The 15,157-nt window shown below is 38.3% G+C and overlaps 1 long non-coding RNA gene across 1 annotated transcript in view; it reads right to left on the bottom strand.

Annotated features, from left to right (window-relative positions):
* Positions 1-15,157, bottom strand: part of LOC310897682 — a 130,541-nt gene that overhangs the window by 52,199 nt on the left and 63,185 nt on the right. Inside the window, exon 2 of the long non-coding RNA XR_014582482.1 lies at positions 681-733. This is a non-coding gene — a long non-coding RNA (uncharacterized lncRNA). The remainder of the gene's footprint in view (positions 1-680; positions 734-15,157) is intronic.

The following is a 15,157-nucleotide window of genomic DNA, read 5'->3' as shown; positions in this document are numbered from 1 at the left end:
GAGCAGGTATTAATTATCTGGGGGAGATTAGAAACTTGGTAGCCTGGATCCATATTAAAGAGGTAGAGTAGCGTATTTGTAAATGTTTCATCATTTTGCAATGTGTTCTTCCTTTTTTCAATTATCCTTTGGTCACTTCTATATTTCATGTGATTGAACAGAAATCTATTACTTATGCCACCTGAAAGATGATTTTAATATTGTATTTTACAAATTATTTTCTTCTGGTGGTTTGTCTGTACACTTCTTGCTTTAAAAAGATAAGCCCAATAAAATAAACAAACAGTCCTAAGAATTTTCTGATTTAAATATATTCTCCAGCTTCAGGGTTCCAAGAAAGTGTGAATCTCATGGCTTCTCCAGGGCATTGCAACACTGAAAGAGTACGTGCAGAAAAGCTTGAGATATATTCTAAATGCCCTGCATTTAATCTACAGAGGGTTGCACTTCTACCCCTAATTCAACAAAAGTGAATAATTTGATTATCTGTGCATATGCAAAATCCCAGTGGGAGCTGGTGAAAACATAAAATTCCTTTGTGTATCTGGCATGCGAAACCATGCTCAGATCCATATGCAGCCAGAAATACTTTTGAGAGAGAGACAGTCATTTTAAGTTTAAAACAGAATTTTTTCCATCTGTTTTGTACTTCCCATCTAGCAAGTTACAACTGTACTTACTCATGAGGAGAAGATCCTTACAGTGCCATCATACTCCAGGTCATGGGCAAAGCCTGGTACTCCAGTAAGATGTTCAATGAATACAGTAAATGATTTTGTAAAAAAAGAAAAAGAAATGTTATTAATAAAATAAATAAAATAAAATTAAAATAAAATATAATTAAAATAAAATAAAATAAAATAAAATAAAATAAAATAAAATAAAATAAAATAAACGGCTAAAAAAGGCCTTTGTAACTAAAACTATATATATTCTTATCTATGCATTTACAGTGAGGGAACTAATTTTGCATTACTGTGTATTTCTCATTAGACAAAGAATCTGATTTTGACATTCATCTTAATGTTCCCATGTTTTCATTGCTTACAGCAGGCCTTTGAGATTCAGCAAGAAGAAAGTTCTGGAAGATAAATACCTCCATTTTCTCCCATGAAACTCCATTTGTCTATGTCATAGGTACACGTGGTGTCATTCCCTTCTGTCAGCAAAGACATGGCCCCACACCAAAACAATAACTGAACACGAATGCTCGGACAGCACAACCAAGTAAACAGCAAAACATGCTACAACAGGAGCTCTGAAAATATAACCTCCCTTGCAAGAGAGCAGTACAGACAGCTAAGCTACCTTCCCTCCCTAAGAGACTTTCTCCTTCAGACATGTTGCATGGGTCTCATCCTTGGCTTTGAAGGAACCACAAGAATGAAGGTTTTTTATTCCTTCTCCATAAAAGCAGGGACTCAAACCAGGCTGCTCCAACCATTTCACAAAGCCAATACAAGGCCCTAGTATACATTTCCTCCCTCATCTCTTCCTTCTTCCAGGTGCAGTAGTTACTTGGAATTCAGCCTGTCTGTGAATGTGCACTGCTTGATAACACTGACAAACTTTTGTTATAAAGTTGCTATAGATGCTTACAACAGAACCATTTCTAACCTGGGTGAAAAACACAGGCAGTGTATCTAACAACATTAAAATAAAACTACTGTTCTGGTTGCAAAATCAATAATCTGTCTGTTACAAAAGGCCAATATTAAGACCTTCCAATTCATTGTACCTCAGTCCTCTTGCAAGTAACTGAAACATTCCTTCACGACTTGTCATGGTGCTTTTCTGCATTCTCTGTCCTTCTGTTGGTCAAGCGGAGTAGTGCAAAGGAAGATAGCTTAGGGCACAATGACCATAGCTGGTGACTGAAAGTTTTCCTGACATGTTTCTTCCAGTAGGCTTGATAGACTCTTCAAGAAGAAGGTCACTTTTGTGGTTCCCCCAGAAATTGCTATAGAGAAGAGCTCTGGCCTGTTATTTTCTGGGTCACAGCTTTCTTACATGAATCTGTAAAAGTTTTTTTTTATTATTTTTTTATTATTTTTTTTTAATACAAAGTACTGACAAAAGATTGTCATCTATGTCCCACTCACTGTCTAAACATCTACAAAGGAGACATTTGAGAAGTTGACCTGACAAGGGCTTCACAGGGATCTTTTGCTGCAAAAGAGATCAGCAATAGTTATGATTGTTGAGCATTTTGGGATAAAATAATGCATTGCTATAGTACACGCCTGAAGGAAGAAGGAAATCAAGGAGAACTGAGTGGGTACGTAGAATTACACTGTTCATTTATACAATTTTCTTCCTGAAGATACATTTGGAGTTGATTAACATATACATAGACATTTGGCACCCTGGCTGAAGTGAATTTCCCTTCAAGCAAAGTAACAGCTCTTTTATTTCTTTTCGTTCACTGAGCTCCCTCAGAAAAAAAGAGAACTAAGTGTACCTGGAGCCTGCAAAGGGCCCGTGTCCCAACACAGCAGAAACTCCAGCTTCATTAGCACACATCATTAAACATTTCATACAGAAAGGCACCATCTGCTCTTGAAAACGCTGGGACTTCTGCACATAAGGTGTCTGATTGCCTTCAGCCAGGAGGGATAGCCTTTTGACTTTACCTACTAGACTCAGAGCTGGGGTTATTTCACCAAAGTGAATATTTTTCTCTTTTGCACAAACTACTGCTCCCCAGTATCAAGAGCTGACTCCAGCTCCCTCTTACATATTCTTTTTGGTCCCAGACGATGGGAAGTCATGCACTGGTTGGGCAGTAATATTCTAAATTATCAGTTACTTATCCATTTCCCCTCTTGCAATCCTCTTGTTAGATAGCTCCACCCTTACATCTGACTATACAAAAAGCATGTTCAGAGGCTTACACTGAAGCAATCACAAGGGCTATTCTCAGCCCCTTATTTTCTACTTTTCTCTTTCATGATCCTTGATCACTACCCCAAGACTAAGAAGGGCAGGGCTCACTGCTCCATCTCCATCCTACCTCACTGAGGCCAGATTAACAGGTGTTATATGCTGTACTCTTCAGGGATGCCAGAGCCCATGGATGGTGTTAGGTCAAAACGCCCCTGTGAGCTCCTCAGGATGGACTGTAACACCAAAAACCTCCTAACTGCATGATTAATGCCTTAAATTTGTGCTAGAAGAGTGATGTGGTACACCTCTTCTCTGATTTGTCAGGAAAATGAATGCAGAAAATAACTTTCAAGACATAGAAGACAAAACTTTCATGAAGATTTTATACTCCCTTAATTGATCAGATTTAAATTGAGGAAAAACCATAAATTCTGGATTCATTGGAAGAATTTGCATATTCTTAGTACAGTTACTTAGTAGCTGTTTTCTTCTGCCCTTCATTCATCCAGTTACTTGTTATGAACTTATGGAATTATCTGAACCATGAAGAATGGTTTTCCCTACATTATTAGTGTGTAACTGGTTTATATTTTTTAGAAATCTTTTTTTTTTTGTGCTTCATTTTTAATGGCTTTTTTTTTTTTTCCTGTTAATCATTAGAGTAGACTGAAATATTTCCATTTGTAATTCTGGTAATACTTATCAACCATCTAAATAGTGACATCCTTTTTTTTTTTTTTCTTTTTTTTTTTTTCTGTGTTCTTCACCTGCCTACCTTCTGATTGCAATGATTCCAGCATTTCTACGCATGTTCCAGCCTTTTGTTCATAACAGTTATTTGTGAAATTCTGGGGCCATTTTTTCTCAATGTAAGGTCATTTTCCTTATGTATTTATATTTGCCAAATTTTATTAGCACACCTAAAAAAAAATAAAATAAAATAAAATAAAAAGATTCATAAACTTTCTTGTAAAATTATTATTGGTCTCCTCAATACACTTGATATGTAGCCGTGGCACAGAGTCATTCCTAGTAAACAGAATTAGCATTCCTTCAATTACTTATCTTTATAAGAATTAAAATTCTTTCCAGGATATTTAGTTCTTAGGGCATTTTATCACAGCATGTTTCAGTTATAAACATGCTCTCTCTTGCTAGGAATGACACTAATTTTCCAGTTAGTTATCAAAGCAAATTATTCCTAGATTTATAGCAGTCTGCCATACATTTACAGAATTAGATCATAAATCTATATTGTTATCTTCAAAAACATAGGATGACATGTGCATTTGCCCAGTCACAGTGTATAAACAGATGCATTATTTTTTGCAAGAAAAAATAAATAAATAAATAAATAAATTATTCTCCCTTTATCTAAAGCATATGTGTCTTTGACTTGATAAATATGTTCCTTTAATTGTATCATCACCTTCATGACAAGAATAATTTCTAATGGGAAAGACAAGACATAGGCAATATTGATTTGTTGTTCCCTAAATTTGTACTATATCCATGAAGTGACATTGAATTAAAGAATAACATATCATTACTAATTCCTCACAAGTACAGAACTAAGGAAGCTAGTCCACTGTGATGAACAAAGAGTGAATGTTTAGTGGGGAAGTGAGACTGTCATTTCAGTATCAAGTCATCTGTCTTGGTTTCCCACCTCTCTCTCACATGGTTGATGCTGATGATTCATTGTAATGATTCCCTTGCTCAAAGCATGAGAAGCTCTTTCACTCCAGGACAAAACAGAAAAGTGCAAACAAAACCCTTCTTTTGCATTTCTGAGGGGCTGTTGCTCTTCTCCCTGTGGTTTATCACTGACATTATGCTCACAGTCATGACTCTGCCCTATTACAAATATTAGCCTTCGGATACTTCAGTAGTGAGTAGCAGCCTCTTTTAACCACAGATTATATTATTGGTTCCTATGGGACTGCTTATTTTCATGTTTTTCTCTTCTGAGTCTCCACTCTCACAAAGGAGAGTGAACCTCTACTGTCTTCTCATGCAGTGGCCTTTATTGGGTGATGATCGTTTTCTTGATTCTTTTCCCTTTTTAGCTCATTTTCTTTCCTGGTTTGTGCAACATCTGCTATTGACTTCTATGTTTAAGAATATTATCAGTAGTAAAAAGAGAACAGAACAGACTATTTTTTTACTGAAAGTTTTCCCTATTAAACTGAGGTTCTCTTTTTTGAAGGTAAACTCAGGAAAGAGAAAGAGGAGAGAAGATAAAGAGAGGAGAGAGAAACATATAACACAGTATTTGATATTTTAAGGGGAAAATTCCTTATGCAATATACATGTTTTTTGGAGAAGTTTTATGTTATGGTAAGATAGTCTTTTCATCCAGCCCTCTAGTAAAGAGATGAGTTATTTCACATACTGTGATGGTCTCCTCCAATGTTGACATTAAATGATCAATAGACAGTTATCTAGATGAGCCTCTATTGTCTTCTCCTATATTTATTTCAGGAAAATATCTGGTGCATCTCTGAATAGCGTGGTAGAAATACATATTACTGTGAATGACAATACAATTATGAATATATGAAAGCAAGGTTTAAAAGGAAAATGTTCTGAAACCTTAACAGCAGCGTATGTAGAAAGAATGTGTTGAGAAATGCAAGAAGGTCAAATATTTAATAAGAATTTCTATGTAAATTCTGGAATCTCTATAGAAAGGTTTGCAATTCCTTCATATGGCAGTACAGACACACAAACACACATATACATGTGAGTGTTTATATACCAACTAACATATTTAAATGCAAAATAAAACATTGAAACATCTTAATCTGTCATCTCAGGATGCTCAGAGCCTGATGAGTTAAACATCCGATACGATTTAGAAATAATGACTAAGAACAGCATAGGCATCTTGTCCCTTCCTGATGTATCCAAAGACAAACTGGCAAATGTCACAAAAAGTTATTACTACATTATCTTTATGATAATTTGCTTCTCTTGAATCATCACCATGTCAGTGAGCCAAAGGTCATTGTAGCATTACGATACATAATTTAATATAAAATCTGTACTTTATAGGAAAATCAGCTTTAACCCTGCTGTGGCATGTGATATCATAAGTAAATATCTAAACAGAGTATCTGGCATATTTGGAGAAGACTTGGAGAAGACAGACAGAAATTTGTCATCAAGGTTATTTTCATTAAAACCGAAAATGCTTGTTCCATAAAACTGATTTTTCCAGTGTTTATTTTCAGTTTTCTGTTCTGTTACTGAGAAGAGAGCTACAGATGATCATGTTATAGCCCCCCACATTTCAGTCTTCGAGGAAAGCCACAAAGTTGACAAAACTCCCTGATCAGGCATCAACAAAGAAGAGCAGGACAAAAAGACTTCACATTTAGCTGCTAGTAACTCCAGCTGAAGACTAATAATTTCACTTATGGAAAGAGGAAGAGGAAATTGAGCAGTACTTTCTGGACAGCCAGACAACTAGCAAGCCAAAACTTTCAGTAAACAACTTTTTTTCAGAAATCTCTTTCTGCTGAAATGAATAAATAACTACATATAATGTTTGGGGGTGGGAGGAGGATTGTTCATTTTACTTTTTACCCTGAAACAGAAAAAAATTATTTTCCAAACTCTTTTTTAATCCCAGCAGATTTCTATTTTCCAAACAGATCTAGCTAGGATCACTCTGATTTCTGACCAGGTGCCAAACATACATCATATGGTTATATGAGGTTTTACTAGAGGAAGGTTTGCATGGTTCAGTAAAATCAGTTCCACTCTTCTGTGCTCCCACCAGCTCTCCCAGAAGCCATGTCCTACCCACACATGAGGCTGCTCTTCATCCTCCCTGCTCAGCCCACCCTTCTGTACCCCCAGAGGGACCGCATCCTGCACAATCCTCACCTTGGCCCTGTTCCCAGGTACCCTAATCCTGCTAATATTTCAAAGGCATCTACTTGTGTTTCACAGATGTCAGTCCACTTTACTGATAAGGAAAGGGTTTTTATTCACTAATTCCTTTTTTATTTTCATAGTGAAAGTCAATAGTTGCATGGAAATCAGAAACGTTTGCGTGCTTTAGTGGCATTCTGAAATAAATGTATTTATATGCCATTTGTAATTGACTTCAGCATTTCATATGGTGCTAAATTTTTATTTTACTACACTGTCTTTTATATATATATATATATATATTTAACGTCTTTATTTGTATTATTAAAATATATATGAACTCAATTTCTTGTCTGGTCTCTAGCTGGCAGATTTTTTGTTTTGACTAACATCTGTTTAAACAAAGTCATCTTTTTACAAAAGAATTAATAAGGAGGTAAACAGTAAGCAGAACTGATGCAACAGGTAGGGCTTAAAATAAATAAGGGGAGGTTGCTATGGCTTTTCACAAATAACTTTCTGTATAATACAAACTGAAGCACAAGCTCAAAGGGTGCCTTCCATTAACATAGCTGTGATTTTCTGTCAATGAAAAGAACAAAAATCACAAGCTGACAGAATCAAGCTACTTACACAGGTAGCAACTTTTAACTGTTTGAGAAAAAATATATTTATTTAGTTATTAATATGTTCTCATAGTGATAGCAGAAATTCAATTAATATAATTTAGAAGAAAAATGGTATTTCTTGAATAGTCAGACAAGAAGTCAGTCAAAGAACTCTACATTAATATGCATTTCTTCAAAGCTGGAGCAGGCCCAGGGTCAGGTATATTGATAGGTGATAACTTGTTAGGCTTCCACAACTCTACCGTGTTCAGCTGTGTGACCTGCAGCTTATTAACAGTGTTGCCAGCTATGTCACTCATTGTATTAATTCTTCACTTGTGCTATTGATATTTCACATTTGTGATATGCAAACCTTGCACCTGGATAGTAACAGCTATATCTGAACCAACCACTCCCACTCAGTGGTGGAGAACATCAGTAACTGTCACATCTTATAAGCTCCAAATGCCTTATAAAATGGGGGATTATAAATTTACCATATAAGTCCACTAACTCAGAAAAAACAAGATAATGTGCATTGCTGTGTGTTTACCAATGTGGGCCCCAACATACAGAGATAGCTGCTTCAGTGCACAAAAATAAATGCTATGTCTTGAATCCTTTAAGGAAATACAAATTTTTCTCTCAATGTGTTTTATGTCATAATAACATCTTCAGGAAATCTGCAATTCTTACAGATTTGAGTCATTCAGTTGAATCTTAGAAAGCATCACAAAAGGTTATAAACTAATGAATGCACTCTTAAATAAGGCAAAACCAAATAAACATTGGCTTTTGTAGGGGGTGTGAAAATATTCAGGAGAAAATTATGCTTGATGCTGTCAGAGTGTGACCTATCAGAGCCCCCAAAGCAATCATGTACATGACTGAACAAAGGAATTCTGACTTAAACTTGTGAATATAACAGTTTAATAAATTATAACTTGTACAATGAGTCATAGCACATGGGATTTAGTTACCATTGGTTTATACAGAGAAAGCAATTCAGGTTAAAATATTCAACTGAGATATGTAAAGAATCTTTATGGATTAAAAAAAATAATAAAAAATATCTTGATTTTCTCATGACTAAAGGACACACACACTAGCTTACGTATCTTGAGTAAATTACCCCCTAATACATCTCAGCTGATACCACCCACTATAATCATATTCGCTTCCTCACTCACTTTCCAAGCACAGGACAGCTTCAAGCACAAATTTAAAGTAGTCTTCTCCATTACCCTAGCAAAAAAAAAAAAAAAAAAAAAAAAAAGTGAAGTCCTTCCATCATGCTCTGTATTTGTAACACCAAGGCAGTCTATAATTAGAGAGTGCAGGGACCAGTGACTAATTCATATAAAGGTAAAGCACAAGCAGTTGCAGTGTTTTCACTACTTTTAATACTAGACTGGAATACTAGATGTCCTGATGCTACTCCTCAGACTGCAAATATTGGCACACCCTGTTCAAGTACAACCACAGAAAGAAAATACAAAAGAAAGAAAAACACCAACTGCAGATGCCATGTCTTCTTCTACGGTATGTATAGTGCAAAGGTTCACACCGAGTGTGACCATACTCACAATACAAAATTCCCATGCCACCTCCGCAGTGACTCATTTATGCTTGTGACCAAAAAGACATCAATTTTAAGCTGGTCTAGCATTGGCTTTGCTGCCTTCTTCCTCTCCTTTTACATTTTCATTGTGTGCAAGAACTTTTTGATATCTTGGAGGCTTAACTGAATGTAATTGGAAACAATAAACAGCTGCCATTATTATTCACTAAGACCTGAAACAACAGCTTTGATAATTCCTTTGTTCTTGTTTTCCCCTTCAAACCAAGCAGCATCTGCAGTACTAAATATTCAGTCACTGGACTGTCACCTTCCTCCTGGTAAACACAAAACTTGAGTAAATATTGTGTAGTTGCAGAAAGCATGGATGTTTTGACTGATGAAGTGGGAGGGAGGGACAGCTGGCTAGAAAGAATTGTCCAAAATATGTGAACACAAGGTAAAAAATTATACATTGTCCCAGCAAAATCAGGATAGTTGGTGCGTATTGCTATGTGTGTGTATCTAAACAGACTCATATTTTCTACACAGATATATAAAATTTATTGATTCTCATAAGTTTTGCACTTTGGTGAAATCCAGCTCAGTGCCAGGAACCAGTTATAGGATCAATGCACCTTTGAAGTAGTGCCTAGATTTATGTTGACCTTTGATAAGAGGATAAATTTCACCCTGTGTCATTAGTGCTGCCCACAAACATAAAAGGGATATGTTTGCCTTGCCTTAACATCTTTGATATTTACCCACTGCTTTGCTTGAGATATCAGGTATAAAGATGACCCTATCTTTCCTGACTATGTTGAAAAGGAGAGATATTTTTATTTAAAATAAGGTTCAAACCTAGGCCAGAGAGGGTTTTAGCTCTTGCTGAACCTTTTCCTAGCATAGTACAAGAAGCCGGTGTAGGTATGCTGATGTAACTTTACTGTAATAAAGCAGAGTTCAAAAAACCAGTGATGATTTGTCAACTCAGAGGCCAAAACTTACCCTGAGATGGAAGGTCATGATACTGCAGAGATCAAACATTACCTAGTGACTGCACGACCCCAGCAAAGGAGAAAATCTCAAAACCACACGTTTCCAATGTGTGACAAGGGTGTGTGGTGTTGTGGGTGTTTAGCACTATCCACAGGTGCAAATCTCACTGCCCTGCTGCTGAAACCGATGGTTGAATTTGACTACTCTAGGGTAATACTGTTTCTTCTCCCATCACTCACAGCATGTTCCCAGTGTCTTCATCCTGCTATGACTTAGTTTTGGTAGTGGAGTACAGAATCAGACACAAACATTTTAGATACAAACACTACTACTATCCAGAGGACAGCTTCTGGTTCCTCAAGGCAGCTTGTATCTTCCTCAAAACAGGTAGGTCCCATCTTGTAATCTTCTCAACCCTGCCTCTTCTCATCTTTATATTTATTTGTAAGTTAAAGGCTCTCTGAGGGCTGGCCAGCTGACTGACACACCACAGACAATGCAAACTGCCTGCAGAAGCTGAGTGACTGAGGCTATCTCAGCCTGTAAATAAAACAGGCCTTGACCTGTCCTTTGAGGCTGTTTCATGTAGGGCTTCTGCATGTGACTGAGAGGCACGTACACACAGAATGCAAAAATGAAATTGATTTGGGGATCCTAAAGGATGAGGGTAACAAGTGAGCAGGCTAAGGTGTAAATTCCCCATGTGACACACATGCACAGATTATGGTATTCTTAAATATGGAGTGTTAATTGACAGAAAGTAAAATATAGGAAAACAAGTGTACAAGCATACCTATGTTATTATAGGGTTCATTTTACCTGCTAGTAAGACAGGATTTCTACTATATACAAAGAATCATATCTGCAGTCAGTCCTTTATTAATTTAGCAGCTTTCAACTCCATCACATAGGCATGATATCCCTGTGAACCCTTCTGACAAAGGGGTCGCCAGAATCTGGAAGGTTAGTTAATTACAATTTAAAGATACTCACAGCGAGGATGACTGACTAAAGGCAGAAGTCTCCTGAGAGCATCATAAAAAAAGAAAGGGCTGTGAGAGGAGCTGTGGGAGTTAGAGGTTTCTCTTCTCTTTGGGGGAAATGAGGAGAATTGCACTTGTCCTGAAGTTTTGCAGTCAGTGCAGTCAAGGTACCTGGAGTTAGGTTTGGACCTGCTTGCTTTTGTTTCTTTCTTTTGCTATGTATGGGCCACATATCTATATGAAAAACTTATACTTATTTTTTATACTTATTTTTTTATATATATTTTATACTTATACTGATTTTTATGGAGTCTTTTTAGATTTACATATGTTAACAAAAACAAGAGGCATAAGGCATGCCTCTTGATAATGCATTCCCATCACATGCCCATCATAGGTATTGCAAACTCTGAAATGGCATAGGAGAGTGACCAAGTGATTTAGAAACAGCTGAGATTGACTGTAATCAAGCCCATTTACTCTTCTTTATTTCAGTCATCTTCTGCTTGACTCACCTTCCAATCTCACCTGCTTCAGCAGCATGGTTGTGAGACAGTGCACACCTTGGCACATGTGGGAAACTCTGCATTACCTAGCTGAGACCAAATGGGGCCATCCAGCTCATGCCATACAGATAAGATCCTTTATCTCTCCTAAACTGAGTGGCCTCACTCATACGACTTGCAAGGAATGCTCCCTGGCCCACAGTATCCCACAGATGGATCCTGGACATCATTCCAGGTAGTGCCAGTGAGCCAAAACTGTTCCATGGGGCCGGTTTACTGCTAACATTAACAGTTAAACAGGGGTAATTGTAGGCCAGATCAAGTTTGTGCCCTAACATGTTTATCAGGAACTCATAGCTTAACTCTTCCAGTGATTGCACAAAAAGCTCTTTCTCATCAAGGAGAGAACCTGTAAGTTCTCACAAGAGCATATGAAAGATTACTCAGTGAAAGGGTTTATTTGGGTTAGGACCATTCCCACAATTTCTCAAACAGCAAGGGGGAAATTAGGTAGAGCAATGAATAGACCAACCAGTAGATAAATGGATAAAAAGATACATTGACATGCTTCTCAAATAATTAATAATATAACACTACACAGTACTCATTAGAAAACTCTGAGCTTTTCAAAGAAAAATAGGTCTCTTCAGCTTTAGTAATAGTATCATTAGTACTTATCAACATCTAAAACATTGATCTAAGTCATAAAAATATCGCACTAAAATTGTTTCTAGAAATGGACCCTAGATTTACCACATAGAATTCTGTAGAATTTTCTCTCTCTTATATAGTCAGTTACTTATTCCCTAATTTTACTCTCCACTAAGTCTGAAAACCTGACAATACCTTATATGTGCTCAAGGAAATGATAGCATGGCTTGTAGCTTTGCTGCACTGGGTTTACATGGCAAAGGCTTGGTAGCAGAGGGGCTACAGGGGTGGCCTCTGTGAGAAAAGCCCAGAAGCTGCCCCGTGTCAGATAAGGGCCAGCTCCAGATGGCTCCAAAAGGGACCTGCTGCTGCCCAGAGCTGAGCCATGAGTGACGCTTGGTTGGCCATCTGAGAGAGTAGATTTAAGAAAGGGAAAAAAAAAAACGCTGTGCAACAGCAGCTGGGACAGCGAGGAGTGAGAACCAGCCCTGCAGACACTGAGGTCAGTGCAGAAGGAGGGCAGGAGGTGCTCCAGGTGCCAGAGCAGCAGTTCCCCTGCGGCCTGTGGAGAGGCCCCTGGTGGAGCAGGCTGTCCCCCTGCAGCCCGTGTGTCCCACATGGAGCAGATCTCCACGCTGCAGCCTGTGGAGGAGCCCCTGGTGGAGCAGGTGGATGTGGCCTGGAGGAGGCTGCGGCCCATGGAGAGCCCCCGCAGGAGCAGGCCCCGGGCCGGAGCTGCAGCCCGTGGAGAGGAGCCCACGCAGGAGCAGGGGGTCTGGGGGGAGCTGCCGCCCATGGGGGACCCATGTTGGAGCAGTTTGCTCCTGATGAATGGACCCCCATGGTACGGAGCCATGCTGAAGCAGTTCTTGAAGAGCTGCTGCCTGTGGGCAGCCCTCACAGGCTCAGTTCTGTAAGGACAGCATCCCATGGGAGGGACCCCACGTGGAGCAGGGGCAGAGAGGAACCGTGAAGGATTGGCAGGGACAAAGCGTCAGGGGCTGACCACGCTGTTCCCCTGTGATGCTTGGGGGGAGCATGTAGGAGTGGGTGAATGGGTGGAAAGTGTTTTTACTTTGCTTTTAGTTCTTACTGCTCTAGTCTGTTATCAATAGGCAATAAATTATATTAATCTCCCTTATGCTGAGCCTGTTTTGCCTGTGACGGTAACTGGTGAACAATCTCCCTGTCCTGATCTCAACACCTGATTTTTTCTTTAATATATTATTTTTTTCATGGTATTTTCTCACTCATCCTCGCGAGGAAGGTGAGTGAGAGAAGCATGGTGGTGCTTAGCTGCTCATCAGTGTCAAACCACTACAACATCTTCATCAGCATCAGATCAAAATCACTTCAGATAGCTGCCAATTCCCAAGTCATGGCTGTGGTGACATGGAACCTCACTGCCTAATGGGAAACTCAAGAATTGGTTGCACCCAGGTCCAGATCTTTGTGGGATGGCTGAGTCTGCTTCCCTTGGCTTGCCTCTCCATGCCTCAGCTTGTTCTACCCATACTTCTTCACCTCTTTTAGGGTAATGTGTCCTTTGACTATTATATGAAAAAAGTAGTCCATATTATCCTCCTATAAGGAAGACAAAATATTTTTGCTGTATTTTACATACATTCTTCCTAAGGCACTAAACATACTGGTTTTATGATATTGGCATAATCCATAACTAGAGTGGTGCATGTTTGTGTTTGATTGATTGATACCAATTTCCTTTAGAAACCCACTATTAAGAAAATTATTTTTTGGAGGAATTGGATGAAGCACGACATAACATTTAATGAAGTTACTTGTTCTGGTGCCTGAATTAATGGCAAATCACCACGCTGAAAGGTAGATTTATGGATGATTTAGCTTCAGCTCAGTTATTCTGTTTATCAACTTTCTCAACTGTGGAAAATACAGTATTCAAGCAATGCCACAATAAGAAAAAATAAATAAAATTGATGATGACAATTTCCCAATATAATTGTCCCAAATATTTTGCTATTTTGACATCTACATTAATAAACCAAATTGCTTCGTTTTCATCCAGTGACTGACACTGGAGCTGCAAATCTTTCAAATGTCAGTGAACAGCACGCACATGAACCTTCCACTTCTTTTTGATGTACAGTCACCTTCTTGGGCAGATTATCCGTGCAGTGGATATTGGTTGGCTCAGCATCATGAAAACATAGATGTACTGCTTTCTTGGCTGACTTGGCTCTGGCATTAGTATTATATCTTCTATATGACAGCCAGACTGAACTAAAAAACTGTATGGGACCTTATGTGGCTTTATGAAGGACAAACAGCTTTGAAATCCTTTCCCAGTACTGGGAGGCCATAAGAAAACATACAGACAACCAATTGCCTCCAGACTGAACTACTACAGGTACAATTGGGTTTATTATTTTATACTTTGTACAAACCCTCATTAATTGCGTGGTAAAGCAAAAAATGGCAGCAGCTCTGATGGCTGCTGGAAGCAAAGGAAAGTGACAGGTATTGTCTGCAGCATGTTGCTCAGTGTAAATTAACTCACGTGTAGAGAATGACCAGTACATAGAGTCACCTGGAAACTGGTGCTGCATACAGTCCTGGAATTCAAAGCACTGGGAAATATAGAAATGTAGACAGCCATTGGTGCATCTGCTTGTAGTGAGCAGCAAATAAGAACATAGGAGCACTGAATGAAGTTTGGAAAGGAGCTCTGGAAGTCATTTGGTCCAAAACCCCGTTCTAAGCAAGGCCAACTTTGAAGATAGATCAGTTTGCTCAGAATTGGGGTATTGTACAGAACCAGCCAAGAAATGTGTTGCCTGGGACTTTTGCCTTTCTGTATGTCCAAATTCCTTTAAATTAAATAAAAAAGGAAAACCAGAAGATAAATTCTAGAAGTCCTGAATTATGTCCTTCAGTCTCCTCACTGGCAGACTGTTTCATACCATGACATAGTGAACCCAATTCTAACTTTTCTTGTTTTTGAGAAAGCCAGTAATAAATCCACTAAAGTCAAAAGTAGTTCCATAATGTGAAATGGGTATAAACAAACAGAAAAAAAAAAACTGGATTCTGCTTATGGCAGCAGTT

This window comes from Anser anser, assembly GCF_964211835.1.
Source record: "Anser anser genome assembly, chromosome: 1".
Taxonomy (NCBI): domain Eukaryota; kingdom Metazoa; phylum Chordata; class Aves; order Anseriformes; family Anatidae; genus Anser; species Anser anser.
Note: the sequence above shows the minus strand (reverse complement) of the source record. Positions and strands in the feature narration are given on the sequence as shown.